General features: G+C 30.7%; 1 pseudogene; it reads left to right on the top strand.

The window, feature by feature from the left end:
* Window positions 1-11,789: 11,789 nt before the first annotated feature.
* Window positions 11,790-13,776, top strand: LOC105781574 (desmethyl-deoxy-podophyllotoxin synthase-like; annotated as a pseudogene).
* Window positions 13,777-17,130: the final 3,354 nt, after the last annotated feature.

Consider the following 17,130-nt stretch of genomic DNA (forward strand, 5'->3'; position numbering starts at 1 on the left):
TGTGTTGTTATTCAGCTAAGAGTGTACTTCGATGTTTAAATTGGAATACTGGGTTGTTTCTCTTAAGATTAGGTTGGCAACTTTGCATTTACGTTTAGCCGCCTCGAAATTCCAAATTTTGGGAAGTGACTTTCTTTTGGAATAAACTATATTGAGTCTTTATATTTTGTCAAGTTGGTCATTAATGTTAAAAGAATTAACCAAACAAATAATTCTACTATTAAACTCATCTATTTCGCGGTTAATTCTTTTTATTCTTTCATTCTTTATTATTTTTTCCTTTCCATTCTCTCTCTCTCCTGAGCTTCTTAATATAAATTTTCCATGAGCTTTTATAAAACACAAATTTTTAATCGGTTCTTCTTATAAGCTTCTAACAACTACAAAGATCATAAATTATTTACTCAAATTCCTAATAAAAACACAATTTTCTAATTAAATACTCAAAGTCTTATTGGAAACTTAACCCGTAAAATTCTTAAAAATTTGTAAAAATGTTAATTAAAAATCATAAAAATCATAAAATTATTATTTTGCCATTATAAATTTTACAATTTATATTAATAAATTTTTTATATTTTTTAAAATTTTTACAAAGTTAGGTTTCCAATAGGACTTTGAGTATTTAGTTATAAAATTGTGTTTTCATTAGGAATTTGAGTGAATAGTTTGATTTTGGTAGTTATTAGAGAATGTTGTTATATATGAGATATATTGTGATTTAGGGATACTTTGTTATGTATCATATATAGTTGATGGTTAGAAAATATTATTGGAACCCAATTTTGTAAAATTCTTAAAAATTGTTAATTGAAAATTTTAAAACTTATAATGCAAAAAAAAACATTATAATTTTTATGATTTTTACAAATTTTCATTAACCATTTTTTTACAATGTTTACATTGTTTTAAGAATTGGTAATTGTGTTTTTTCTCTAGAAATTTAAGTATTTGGTTTATGAGACGTGGTACCACATTGGCAAAAGTACACCTGCTGAATACGTTTTCACTAAAAGCACATCCAAGGAGTACGCTTTTACCCAATAAATTTTAAAAAATTCCAAATCGTTGGATGCAAACAATTAAAAAATCAGGGCTCTTGATTTTTTAACGGTTGGCCTAATGATTAAATAAATTTTAAATAAAAATATTTAATTTCAACAGTGAAAGAAAAAAGAAAAAATTTCCCAAAGTCCCTAAAATCCCTATTTATGTCCAAACCAAATTCAATGTTTTCTCATTCTATTCCATCAATACTAAATTTAATTTTCATTCTCAAAATTCATTTCCTCTCAATTTTCTATCTCAATTCCTAAATTGATTACAAAATAGTAGGAGTGTGCAAAATTCGGGTAAAACCGAAAAAATTTGGTTAACCGACTGAATTCTATTAATCGGTCGATTAATCGAAATTTTTCGATCGGGTCGGTTAATTATTTTTTGATTTTTTGGTTAACGGTTAAATTGGTTCAAAACCGTCGGTTAATCAATTTTTTCGGTTTAACGAAAAATTAATAAATAAAATTATAATATATAAATAGGCCCACTATTCACCTAAACCCAATCCAAACCCAAGTATCCAACCAAGCCAATTACCCAACCCAACCCAACCATAAAATTAAAATAATTTAATAAATAAAATAAAATTCTTAAACTAAAACTAAAGTCTAAAAGTCTAAACTCAACAAAGAGCATGATTGACGGAAAAAAAAACCTAACCTTAAACTTCAAATCCCTAATTGAAAACTCCCAAAATCTCTACTGTGTCACCGCCTTCCTTAGGCACTTGCGTCTACCGGTCACCATCCATCACCATGAGTTGAGGTAGGCTTTTAATAGCTCAAGAGTACTTTCACCAACTAAAGCCTCCATTTCGTGAATTACTTTTAAGAATGAAACTAGCTCGATGTTCATAATCCCAATAGATATCAGCTAGTATTTGTATTTATTTAATTGTTTCATTTCATCTCCGCACCAACCCGAACTGTTTCATCTTCATGTAATAACCCTTTGATTGCTTCATGTAATAGCAATGTTCTTTTCTTGCATGGTTGAGATTTGCAAACTGTCCAAAAAAACATAATTAATAAACCAAAAAAATAAAAATAAATGATTTTTATTGAATATTTGGATTGAAAAAATAAATGATTCTCATAGTTATGGTTGGGAGCTGTTGTCCAAATGTTGAAAATTCAGCATATAAATTCCTTGATTTAAAAGCCATAAACTGCTCTTTTAAATGAAGGGAAGTTTGGTTGACATTTTTTTTACAATTTGGCTACTGTTTATAAAGTTTATATGTTGACCAAATGCTGGAAAATTAGCATACATACTCCCTTGTTTAAAAAGCCTTGAGTTGTTATTTATTGATTTTAATGCAATGTATTGTTATTGTTTGCATGTTGTCATAAATTGAATTAAAGTTATTGTTTGAGTGTTTCAAATTGAGCATTTTCATACTGTCTTAAATTGAATCAAGCTGCTGTTTTAGTGTTTCAAAAAGATTGAAGAACAAATCCAAGAGCTTGACAAGATTGAAAATGGTATATTTATTGTTTTATTTTAATAGTTTTAATTTTTTTTACCATATCACTCCTACTTATTTAATTGATTCAATGTTTAGACTTTTCTTGGAATGCATCAATGCCTACCCTAAATTCATGAGCTTTCGTGAGTTGAAGGGTATGCTACTATATTATTCTTGTTAAGTTATAATCTATTCGTTTGTTTATATTATTTGATTTTTTTTAAATGTGTATATTTCTATTATATGCTAAATTTTTGCACATGATTTTTTTTGTAGGTTTAATGTAAATGGAGATCTTTTGGAGAGAAGAAATGAATACAAATAGAAAATATTAAAACTTGCATTTCAATTATGTATTAATTTCAAGACTTATGTAATGTTTTTAATTATGTAGTGATTCAATTCGGTTAATTTGAATAATTCAGTTAATTCGGTTAATTCGGGTAATTCGGTTAATTTTTAACCAAAAATAAAAAAAAACATATAATTTTCAGTTAATTCAGTTAACTGACCAAATTAACCGATCGGTTAATTTTTTTGAAAAAATTTCAGTTCGGCTAACGGTTAAAAATTTTGAAAGGTTGGTTATTTTGGTTAATGTTATTTCGGGTCGGTTAACCGACTGAACACCCCTACAAAATAGTTTGCTATCTTTAAATTCATTTCGTGTCTTCATTAGATTTTCATCATCTCAAATATTTCAAGTAACATGATTTTTAAAGTGTTTAAAATTTTTAATAATAGAATTAAGTTGTTTGCATCTATCAATATAGTGTGGAAATATATTATTTTTATGTTAAATAAATTGTTAACTTTAGTAGTGTTTTAAAAGTATCATAAAATTTTGTATGCGTTGTTAGAATTTTACATAAAAATTTTGGGTGATTTTCTATGATGAAATGATATTTGATTTTTATGTATCCCAGTGGCTCCTACAATGCTTGGCATATAGCATAAGTGCAACCGTTGCTCAACAACTGTGGAAGATATTTTTCGTTTGATAAAACCATATAAAAACCAAAGAGTAGCACATGGGCATCAATACTTCTAGGTAGTTCTATTTACGGGTTGGGTTATTCGTCCAACCCGTATTTCGAGTCGGATTGGACTTGGACAAACATAAAATATATTAAAATCATGTTTAGGTCCGTCCCAAATCAATTCGATCCAACCCATGAATACTTCTACTTCGAGTTAAGGGTTAAAAGTTAAATATTTTTAAGTTTTAAATTTGGATATTGTGGATGAAAATGTTTATGATAGAACTTATTTGGAGGGCGATTTTGTTCTCTTAACTTAAAAAAATGGATAAATTAGTTTTAATATATTAGATCAAAGTGTAAATTGATCATTTTTGCTAAAAATTCTATTTATATTTATTGTTAAAACCGCGTGGTTAATGGAATAACCGAAAGTGACATATGGCATGCTACTTGTACCTCATACTAGTGTACATGAACCGAATTTTAACAATAGAATTAGATGAAATTTTAATAGAATTACAGATTAATCTTTGATCTAATATATAGAAATTAATTTACCCATTAATTTTTTTAATAAAAGGGCAAACCGCAATCTAAGTCTTAATAAATAAGCATTCATGATCCTTTTAACAACTTATCTTTCGTTTAAGAGATTAACCTGATTTGAATCGAAACTCAATATGATTATAATATGTAGAAAGAATATCTCATTAAAGAAAATATCACGAGGGCATATAAGAATGATTCAATTGGGAATGTGGTTCAATTAGATAACAACGCAGTGTCCTCTATGGTAGATTTATGGTTGTCATCCCCAAAATAAAAGGCAAATGCCAACAAAGGTCATAATCAAGGCCCCATCCTTCTTTCGTCATCATCCTTCAAAGCATATACTCTCAAATTCTTGGTATCAAATGACCTTTTATTATAACACCCCTAACCTGTCTCCGTCACTGAATTAGGGTTACGAAGTATTACAAAACAATAAAAAACATATGAACATTTTATCAATCAGTATAATAATCATATCATAAACCTTTCATACTCATGCAAAACGTCCCTAAGTCGAGCCCTCAAGACTCTAAAAATAACCTAGAAACAATTTGGGACCAATTGGAAATAGTTTAGAAAGTTAAGGAAAAAGATGCAAAATTTGCAAAGCAGAATCACACTGTGTGTGCTCACGATCGAGACACACACCGTGTCTCGGTAAGTAACAATCAAATTAGGGACACATAGCCGTGTCTCAACTCGTGTCCTCACCCATGTAACTCATTAAGTAGGGTCACACGTTAGTGTCACGCCTGCGTGTGCTAGGCCGTGTAACTCATTGACTTGCACCCTAAAGAACTCATGTAATAGCCCGTTTTTAGTGAAATCAGAATAGTGGTTTCGGGACCACAAATCCAAGTCCGAAAGAAAATTTATTTTAATATTATTTTTATGGTCTCAGATAATGATAGGAATACCATAAGAAAAATTTCGTTACTAAATTTTCTTGATTTCATGTTTAATCGATAAAAGGACCAAATTGCATAAAGTGCAAATGATCAGATAGTTGATGGTTAGAAAATATTATTGGAACCCAATTTTGTAAAATTCTTAAAAATTGTTAATTGAAAATTTTAAAATTTATAATGCAAAAGTTAATTTTATAATTTTATGATTTTTACAAATTTTGATTTTACCGCCAACAAAATTTGTTTTTTTTCAACCAAAATGTTATTATAATATATTTTATGCATTCCAATTTTATGTATTCTTTTACCATGGACTGTATATCTAATTTAATCTAATATGATACTTATATTTAAGCACTTAATTAAATCGTGTCACCTTTAAGTGGGTCATTTTAATGAGGTATTGTCACTCTTAATAGGGCCACCAACAAATAGGCCACCAACACAATTATAAAATTATAGAAATACTGATTTTTTAAATAATACTCCAACAAAAATAATATTAGTGTTATCCTAAATGATTCTAGCCTCATTCATTTCTTCCACAAGTCTCCTAATCTCATTTTTTGCACCATCGCATACCTATAAGGTCCGAGCTTTACAACTTGAGACTTATATTTTATATGGATTTGATGATCTTGAACTTTATGTGGTGGAAACCCTTATCGAGTTATAAAACAACGTGATATTTCAGCACCAAGTATGAAAGGTCACTAGATAACTTAAGTGAATGAACCAACTCCTTTGTAGTTTAGATTTTAGTCATTAATAGTGTAAAAGCTTGCAAAGAATAGTCGAGATGTTGCTAAAGAAACCCCCTTACACAAGTCTTGTGCATACATATTAGCTCACTATATTATTCACTAACACTTGCACTCCTCTGTTATACCCCATTTGAGTTAAGACACGTGGTAAGCTAGAAAGGCACCCAAATAGTAAGCCCCCACAACCTAACCAGGAGGTCACCTATGTGTTTTCCTTTTAGGATGACCATTTGAACAGTGCACCATCATTGTCCAAGTCTCGGCGTCTTCATTGGGAACGTGAAGTTGTTAATTACCAAATAGTATGTGGGCTCAATTGCTCCATACCACCAAGTCGAATAAATGATAAGATTTGTCCCATTATAGACATCCTTGTTTCATCGAAGTCATCCACCCCACACGTTCCATAATGATGATTTAATGGCAAGTCCAACACGTTAACACGAACTTACGCGAAACCCTCACCTATAAATACCTCCAAGAACGAGGAAGAAATGATCGACTCTCAAAGGTACCAAGCTTACATTCTGTTAATATGAACCATTTTGACAAATAATCTAATAGGCATGCCATAAAAGTAAGCATTATATTAAAAAATAAATATATTCTGTAATTTCCTATCTAAACCTCAATTTTAGAATTGAGAGTTATCCTCTTATATTTATTGTTTAGATAGGAAATAATTACCAAAATTAGGTTTGAGGTTTTGGGTTCAAGGTAAAATAATTACCAAAATTATGTGTCAATGACATAAAAAATTGCACAAAAATTATTATTATTTTAAATTGGTTGCATTAAAATAAAAAATATTAACTTATGGAGAAAAATAAAATGATTAAAATTTGTAAAAGAAGAAAAGATTTGTTTCATCAAGTCATCCACCCACACGTTACATAATGATGATTTAATGGCAAGTCCAACACATTAACTTTCGAACTTACGCTGAAACCCTCACCTATAAATACCTCCAAGAGCAAGGAAGAATGGATCGTCTCTCAAAGGTACCAAGCTTACATTCTGTTAATTCACATTTAACCCTCAACCTTCATACTCTTATAATTTTTACTATTTATAACCTCTAACTCTTCACCCCAATTAGGTGAACTGACCTTCATAACAATTAACACATTCTCTTCCATATCTTCTCCTTGTTGTATTATCAGTATCAACGATTGGTGCGATGAGCATGGACAATATGGCTCCACAATCTTAAAATGGAACCCTTATCAACCAAATCAACCGGACCAATGACCTTTCCAACTAGACTAACTTCCTTGCTCCACTCATTACCCCATTTTACCTACTTTAGAACTCCCATTGACTTGAACTTTACCTGACTCCTTCTACTTCTAACCCGCAGAACCCTTTTGTAATCGCAAGTTCTCTTCTTTCCATTTTAGAGCAACTTATAAATGCCTTAAAGGATCCTCACGTCTCCACCCAGTTTTTCTTACTGCACTAACAGACGTCACTCGCCAGACTACTCTCATCCCACCAGCTACTGCAAAGTATCAACAACCACAAGGTGTTCCCACCCTTAGGCTTTTGGACCAAATAGCTTGTTGTTTGTAAGAGGTTGTAACTTGCCTTACAACTACACGACTTTCACCAACTGTAACCCCATCCCACTAGATCAAGGCTCTCATCAATAAGCCTCAAGCCCCAACCCCATGACTTTGAAACCCAAGAGAAGTTATGACATTTGGAAGAGTAGTTCTCCTAGTAGAAGCATTGTTTTAAAGAACAGGAAGAGCAACAACACATTCTTGATCAAAGGAATACATAGAATAAGCAACATATTGATAAGCTAAGAGTTGTTTGGGAGGTCCTGGGCGAGAAAACCTGGGCCGTTAGGAAGATAAAGCTTAGTCTACATTCCGTGGAGAATGCAGTCATAATAATTTGAATGGACTTCATAGGAATAATACTAACCTTCTGGCAGTATCCTAGCATTCCCAAGGCAACAAAAACATTTTTGTAAAAGAATAGCTTAAAGCCTTCAGGGAAGAGTTGATGTAGTTGTTGGAAAAAATTCGGTTTGAAAATGTTTTCTTACGGTGAAAAATTAAAATTTTGAAAATCGACTCAGTTTGTGATATTTATAACAATAAACCTTAGAACGAAATCATACCTGTATTTTCGGATAAACGGATCTTTGATGTTTTTCAGCTTTCAACCAAATGATCTTTTTCGCTATTCTCGCATCACGAACTGCTCTGAGTGTGGGATCGAACCAATTGAATCAAAATACAGAAATAGAAAAAGTTTTCTTTTCTTTTGGGGGTGAAAATGAAAATTCTCTCTTCTTTAATAGAAACCGGTAGAATTGTTATTCTAGAAAATATATTTAATAATTGAGAATAAATTCTCTCTATTTTTTAGCAGAGTAACAATCTCTCAAAATTTTATAAATAACTCTACCGGTGTCATCTATTTATAGGAAGAGAAAGTCGAACCTTTGTTGAGTTGTAGAAGTTTATTTCAACTAGAAAAGTTTCCTAATTAGAGTAGGAGTAAGGTGGACGACATTCCCTAGTATTCCTACTAAGGTTGTTTCCCCTTCATATTCCGTTAGGAGATTTTGGGCCTCTCTCACAACAAGTCCAATTACAAGTACTTCCTGAACTTTTCCCAAAATTTGGTCCAACCTGATTCTGTTTTTATATTTCGTAAAATATACTTCAAAATATTTATATTAAATAAATTTCTCATCCCAAAATCATGACAATTTTACCTGGTAAATCATGACAATTTACCGGGTAAAATTTTGAGAAAATATGTTTAATATTTGTAACAGACTGTTTTTCATTGGTGTCGAAAATAGTGGTTTCGGAATCACAAATCTGACGAGTGGGTCCATAAATATTATTTTTAATATTTACAAGCCAAATATAGTACAATAAATTTTATTTGATAACTTATGTTATTTGAATGAATAATTAGGTTCAAGCGGTAAATCCTTAAGTGATTTTGGGAAATAAGGTTTTGTGACCTTGTTTCTATAAACTGAGCCCATAAATATTTTATTAAATATCTATGGAGTGTTATTAAGGTTATATTAAAATTTGGTTAATAAATTTTAATGTTTAAATAGTTAATTAAATGAAAAGGACTAAATTGTAAAAGATGCAAAAGTTTACTTTTATATGTTAAAGGGTCAAATGGCTATGAAATATTAAATCAAAGGGCTTAGTGGATAATTATATCAAGTACATTGATGGACGATTATGGACATGTTTTGTCATTTTGTAAGTTAATAAGATAAGGACAAAATGGTAATTAAATAATAAATTAACTTTAAACAAAAGATGAAAACAATGTCATCTTCCCCAAAAGGAATTAGCAGCCGGTTCCTCCATTAAATAAAAACCAAAGCTTTCGCCAAGTTAAAATCTCATGCATGATAGGTTTTGAGCCCGCTTTTAGTGATTTTATATTTTTGAGTTTGTATTAGCTTAATCTAGTTAGCTCGGGGTCAATTTGTAAAATGTTAAAGGTTTAGGAATTTTCCATGAATTATTTTGAGGCTTTTTTATTTTTAATCGATAAGTTATTCAAGTTTGTAATTAAATATAAGTATTTTGTTAAGTGGTTTTTATGATTTTGATGTTTAAGGATTAATTTGTTAAAATGTAAAATTCTTTGGATTTAATGTGAAATTCTCATGAATATAGGCCGTTTAGGAATCCTATAAAATTGGCAAATATGAATTTTAGCTAAAATGATAAATTTGTGTATTTTGGGTTTAGGGACTAAAGCGCATAAAAGGTAAAATATTGGAGATAATTCGTAAATTTCTTGTTGATAAGGATTATGAGTTTTATTAATTATATTGAGTTATTTGAATGATTTAATTGAATGAAAATTATTATTTTGACCAAGAAATGAATCAAACGGATCAAAATCGAGAAAAGGCTAATATCTTAGTTATGGTGTTGTAATATTGAATGTTGATTGGCGAAATAAATAATAGAATTGAGTTTTACTTTCAGTATCATATCAGGCCTTGAGTCTAGTAGGCTTCGTGCGGTGTATCATATTAGGCCTTGCGCCTAGCGTGTTTCGTCTTGGTGTATCATATTAGGCCTTGAGCCTATAGGTATATATTTACGTGCCTTAAGCCTAGCGAGCTTCGTCGATGTATCGTAATAGGCCTTGAGCCTATCAAGCTTCCTCAAGTCTTCCCCTTGAGAACTTAGGACTTCAACAAAGTAATACACTTGATTTTTCACTCAATGCATTTAAAAGAAACATTCTTCAGTGAACAAGAATAAGTGCTCTCAATTCAGTATATCACCTACGCAAGTCTTATCTATTTATAAAGAATTAAGACTTGCTAACATAATACATCAATTATAAGTAATTTTCCCATGTAACAAGCAAGATAAACGAGCATAAAGAATATTCTTTCATGTTTCCAGTAATATATCATGTATTAAGTTTTTCTTCTGTAATTTAGAAATTATTTAATTTCTTAGAAACCATTTCATGATGCAAGTTGTTTCATATATTAAATAATTCTTCCATGATTTATGAATTACTTAATTCTTTAGACACCATTTCATGATTCAAGTAATGTTTCATGTATTAAGTAATTCTTCCATGATTTTGGAATTACTTAATTTCATAGAAAATACGAATTACTTAATTTCTTAAAATCATTTCATGTTATATATTAAGTAGACCTGTCCATGGGTAGGCGGCTCGGCCCGAACCGATGGCCCGCCCGAAATATGGGAGGGTTCGGGTAAAAATATAGGCCCGAAATATGGGCTTGGGCAAAAAAAGAGACCCGTTTAAAAATGGGCGGCCTCGGCAGTAATTTTTTTAGCACAGCACGCCTGCTGCTACCGCCCAAAATATATTAAATATATATATTAAGTTTTTATGTTTTAAGTTTTTATGTTTAAAAAATATATATTTATTTTATGTTTAAATTTTAGTTTTAGTTTTCAATTTCATTTCCCGACATTTACTCTTCTTTTCTAAAATATATTTATTTATTTTATGTTTAAGTTTTTAGTTTAAGTTTTCAATTTTATTTTATGGACTTTGAATACAACATGGCCGACTCGGTTCCCAATTGTATGCCAAACAATTCCTACCCAACGCAGCTTTTGAATTGAAATCAAATCAACTTTAAGGGACAATTTGTACTATCCCATATATCAGAGAGATAGCGAATACCGAGTCGCAAAGTATTTAGCATGTGTTCAAATCTCACGATTATTTGTCGTAGCGGTAACCTGTTTAAGGCTAAAACGAGGTTTAGTTAAGCATGAAATAAATCATGCTAGATGGAGTATGAAAGTGGTGGAATTTGGAAAGGGGAAAGGTCTTGGAAGGTAATTAAACCAAAAAATTTGTTGAAAGTAAAAGAAATTTGAAACAAGAATAGAGCACTGACATAGAAAGGAATAAAAGAAGTAAAGAATTGATTCATTCCAAAGCCAAGTCAGCCCAAATATTTATACACAATTCTAGTGCTAAAATCTAGCTAAAATCAAACCTTCAATCTTTCGATCTACCCCTCCTCTTTATTATTTTGTTCTAATTTAACCTTATTTTTGTAAGGATTTGAATTCAACACACCAACTTCATTCTGATAAGAAAACTCAAATTTAATAGCATTTTATTCGATAATTAGCCAAAATAAATGTATTAAAAATATAAATTTATCTTGCTATCAATTGGGATTCCAAACAAAAGGTTAAAGCAAATTAACATTTATATGTTTGAGACTTTTTGTTTTGAATGATTAATGGGTTTATAATAAAAGAATTCAGTTTGGTTTGGAGGATAATCGTAATTTTTAATGTATATTCTAAAATCATCCAAATACCATATTCCAAATCAAAATATTGTCATTTTAAAGATCAAAGTACAATTTTAACTATACTAACTTAAAGATTTTATAAATTGTAAAGGGCGCCAAAAATCAAAATTTCCCATTTTAGGACCCCGGCGTAGCGCCGGCATTGCTATTTTTCAAGCCATCAGTTTTGACAGGCACATATTTCAATATCAGAAACCTGTATAACTTAAGAAATGAGATTTTCTCAGCAAAAAGAACAGTTTACCCTTAAGTTTTGCATAGGTTTACCATGGATAAGTTGCTCCCCTTGTCCTTCACCTTCCTTCTGTTCATTTTCATGGTGTTTAAACTATGGATGAGATCCAAAATAAAGGAGACACCCAAAAATCTACCTCCTGCACCAGGGAAACTACCTATTATAGGGCACTTGCATCTTTTAATATTTGCTCTTCCCCATCAGCGCTTGGCGGAATTAGCCAAAAGACATGGTTCCCTGATGCACCTAGAACTTGGTGAATTATCACACGTTGTTGTTTCTTCTCCAGAGGCTGCTAAAGAAGTGATTAAAACACATGATATCAATTTTGCTAACAGGCCCTTTCTCCTTGGTGCAGAAATCGTATTATACAATCTTTCAGATATTGCTTTTGCACCATATGGAAGCTGTTGGAGGCAACTTTGAAAAGTTTGCACATAGGAGCTGCTCAGTATGAAACGAGTACAATTATTCCGTTCAGTCAGAGAAGAGCAGGTGTCAAGTTTAATTAGATCCATCTTTTCTAAGACAGGAAAGGAAATCAATCTTGGAGAAATGTTATGCAATTTATCATATAACATCACTTTAAGGACTGCTTTCGCAGGAAGGTGCAAGAAACACGAAGCATTCATTTCATTTCTCATGAAATTCGTGGAAGCTATGGCTGGTTTTAATATTGCTGATCTGTTTCCATCCATCAAATTTCTTCCGGATCTCAGTGGGATGAGAGCCGAACTTGAGAGGTTTCACCATGATATAGACACAATGCTTGAAAGCATCATTCAAGAACATAGAGATAGCAGTGCAAATCCGGAGGACAGTGTTGATGTAACAGAGGATCTAGTTGATGTTCTTCTGAATCTTCAGGATCATGGAGGACTTGAGTTTCCCTTAACAATTAACAACATCAAAGCTGTTATCCTGGTTAGTGGTTTCATATATCATATCTTGCGTGTTTATATATGGGTTTATATAGTCCTATATAAATTTAACATGCTCAAACATCAAATTACTTCAAACTTCAGGTTGATATCTTTGGGAAGCAAGATTTATTCAGTGTTCAAATATATGATTCCTTGCTTCTTTTAGTTGCTTGAAAACTGTAAAAAGATGTTTTGTACCGTAACTAAGTAGAACTTCATTTCAGGACATTCTCATGGGTGGAACTGAGACATCTTCAACTCTAGCAGAATGGGCAATGTTGGAAATGATGAAAAATCCTAGGATCCTTGGAAAAGCACAAGCCGAGGTGAGGGAACTCTATGATAAAACAGGGGATGTTAATGAGTCAAACCTTCATGAACTGAAGTACTTGAAGTTGGTTATAAAGGGAACTCTAAGATTACACCCTCCTCTACCTTTGCTAATTCCAAGAGAAAATAGTGAGAGATGTGAGATTAATGGATATGAGATACCAGCCAAGACCAGAGTGATTGTTAATGCATGGGCAATTGGAAGAGATTCCAACTACTGGAATGAAGCCGAGAGGTTCTATCCAGAGAGATTCATCGATGGTTCAGTTGACTATAAAGGACTAACTTCGAGTTTATTCCACTTGGTGCTGGAAGGAGGATATGTCCTGGCATGTCATATGGTATGGCTGTTGTCGAGCTTTCCTTGCAAAATTACTATCCCATTTTGATTGGAAACTCCCCAACGGAATGAAAAATGAGGATCTAGACATGACCGAGGCTTTTGGCGTTTCTGTTAAAAGAAAAAACGAGCTCCACGTTATTCCCATTCCGTATTGTCAATAGAGTACGGCGGGGTCAATTTACTAAACTCATCTACTTTTCAAAAATAAATCCACTCTATTCGAAACAAATTAGTACAAAATTCATCAAAGGCTCAAAATTTGTCATTCCTATAATCACTTATCATCATGTGTTAAATATTTAAAATAATATGTATTTCACATGCCAGTGAAAAGATTGTAAAATCACATTCTAAATTGGAGTTGTTGCTTTTTTTTTTTTAATTCGTGTTTGAATAATGTTCCTTTAATTTTTACCTTGAGGTAGGAGCATATTGAAAAGACAAGTGTGTTGTTATTCAGCTAAGAGTGTACTTCGATGTTTAAATTGGAATACTGGGTTGTTTCTCTTAAGATTAGGTTGGCAACTTTGCATTTACGTTTAGCCGCCTCGAAATTCCAAATTTTGGGAAGTGACTTTCTTTTGGAATAAACTATATTGAGTCTTTATATTTTGTCAAGTTGGTCATTAATGTTAAAAGAATTAACCAAACAAATAATTCTACTATTAAACTCATCTATTTCGCGGTTAATTCTTTTATTCTTTCATTCTTTATTATTTTTTCCTTTCCATTCTCTCTCCTCTCCTGAGCTTCTTAATATAAATTTTCCATGAGCTTTTATAAAACACAAATTTTTAATCGGTTCTTCTTATAAGCTTCTAACAACTACAAAGATCATAAATTATTTACTCAAATTCTAATAAAACACAATTTTCTAATTAAATACTCAAAGTCTTATTGGAAACTTAACTTCCGTAAAAATTCTTAAAATTTGTAAAAATGTTAATTAAAAATCATAAAAATCATAAAATTATTATTTTGCCATTATAAATTTTACAATTTATATTAATAAATTTTTTATATTTTTTAAAATTTTTACAAAGTTAGGTTTCCAATAGGACTTTGAGTATTTAGTTATAAAATTGTGTTTTTCATTAGGAATTTGAGTGAATAGTTTGATTTTGGTAGTTATTAGAGAATGTTGTTATATATGAGATATATTGTGATTTAGGGATACTTTGTTATGTATCATATATAGTTGATGGTTAGAAAATATTATTGGAACCCAATTTTGTAAAATTCTTAAAAATTGTTAATTGAAAATTTTAAAACTTATAATGCAAAAAAAAAAACATTATAATTTTTATGATTTTTACAAATTTTCATTAACCATTTTTTTTACAATGTTTACATTGTTTTAAGAATTGGTAATTGTGTTTTTTTCTCTAGAAATTTAAGTATTTGGTTTACTGAGACGTGGTACCACATTGGCAAAAGTACACCCTGCTGAATACGTTTTCACTAAAAGCACATCCAGTGGAGTACGCTTTTACCCAATAAATTTTAAAAAAATTCCAAATCGTTGGATGCAAACAATTAAAAAATCAGGGCTCTTGATTTTTTTTAACGGTTGGCCTAATGATTAAATAAATTTTAAATAAAAATATTTAATTTCAACAGTGAAAGAAAAAAAGAAAAAATTTCCCAAAGTCCCTAAAATCCCCTATTTATGTCCAAACCAAATTCAATGTTTTCTCATTCTATTCCATCAATACTAAATTTAATTTTCATTCTCAAAATTCATTTCCTCTCAATTTTCTATCTCAATTCCTAAATTGATTACAAAATAGTAGGAGTGTGCAAAATTCGGGTAAAACCGAAAAAATTTGGTTAACCGACTGAATTCTATTAATCGGTCGATTAATCGAAATTTTTCGGTCGGGGTCGGTTAATTATTTTTTGATTTTTTGGTTAACGGTTAAATTGGTTCAAAACCGGTCGGTTAACCGAATTTTTTCGGTTTAACCGAAAAATTAATAAATAAAATTATAATATATAAATAGGCCCACTATTCACCTAAACCCAATCCAAACCCAAGTATCCAACCGAAGCCAATTACCCAACCCAACCCAACCATAAAAATTAAAAATAATTTAATAAATAAAAATAAAATTCTTAAACTAAAACTAAAGTCTAAAAGTCTAAACTCAACAGTGAACAGACGACAGAAAAAAAAAACCTAACCTTAAACTTCAAATCCCTAATTGAAAACTCCCAAAATCTCTACCAGGTCAGCTGCCTTCCTTCCGGCACTTCGGCGTCTACCAGGTCACCATCCATCACCGGCGAGTTGAGGTAGGCTTTTAATAGCTCAAGAGTACTTTCACCAACTAAAGCCTCCATTTCTGTGAATTCTGTTTTAAGAATGAAACTAGCTCGATGTTCATAATCCCAATAGATATCAGCTAGTATTTGTATTTACGAATTGTTTCATTTCATCTCCGCACCCGAACCCGAACCTGTTTCATCTTCATGTAATAACCCTTTGATTGCTTCATGTAATAGCAATGTTCTTTTCTTGCATGGTTGAGATTTGCAAACTGTCCAAAAAAACATAATTAATAAACCAAAAAAATAAAAATAAATGATTTTTATTGAATATTTGGATTGAAAAAATAAATGATTCTCATAGTTATGGTTGGGAGCTGTTGTCCAAATGTTGAAAATTCAGCATATAAATTCCTTGATTTAAAAGCCATAAACTGCTCTTTTAAATGAAGGGAAGTTTATTGACATTTTTTTACAATTTGGCTACTGTTTATAAAGTTTATATGTTGACCAAATGCTGGAAAATTAGCATACATACTCCCTTGTTTAAAAGCCTTGAGTTGTTATTTATTGATTTTAATGCAATGTATTGTTATTGTTTGCATGTTGTCATAAATTGAATTAAAGTTATTGTTTGAGTGTTTCAAATTGAGCATTTTCATACTGTCTTAAATTGAATCAAGCTGCTGTTTTAGTGTTTCAAAAAGATTGAAGAACAAATCCAAGAGCTTGACAAGATTGAAAATGGTATATTTATTGTTTTATTTTAATAGTTTTAATTTTTTTACCATATCACTCCTACTTATTTAATTGATTCAATGTTTAGACTTTTCTTGGAATGCATCAATGCCTACCCTAAATTCATGAGCTTTCGTGAGTTGAAGGGTATGCTACTATATTATTCTTGTTAAGTTATAATCTATTCGTTTGTTTATATTATTTGATTTTTTTAAATGTGTATATTTCTATTATATGCTAAATTTTTGCACATGATTTTTTTTGTAGGTTTAATGTAAATGGAGATCTTTTGGAGAGAAGAAATGAATACAAATAGAAAATATTAAAACTTGCATTTCAATTATGTATTAATTTCAAGACTTATGTAATGTTTTTAATTATGTAGTGATTCAATTCGGTTAATTTGAATAATTCATTAATTCGGTTAATTCGGTAATTCGGTTAATTTTAACCAAAAATAAAAAAAACATATAATTTTCAGTTAATTGATTAATCGACCAAATTAACCGATCGGTTAATTTTTTGAAAAATTTCAGTTCGCTAACGGTTAAAAATTTTGAAAGGTTGGTTATTTTGGTTAATGTTATTTGGTTGGTTAACCGATTGAACACCCTACAAAATAGTTTGCTATCTTTAAATTCATTTCGTGTCTTCATTAGATTTTCATCATCTCAAATATTTCAAGTAACATGATTTTAAAGTGTTTAAAATTTTAATAATAGA

The sequence above is a fragment of the Gossypium raimondii genome, chromosome 1 (genome assembly GCF_025698545.1).
Source record: "Gossypium raimondii isolate GPD5lz chromosome 1, ASM2569854v1, whole genome shotgun sequence".
Lineage (NCBI taxonomy): Eukaryota > Viridiplantae > Streptophyta > Magnoliopsida > Malvales > Malvaceae > Gossypium > Gossypium raimondii.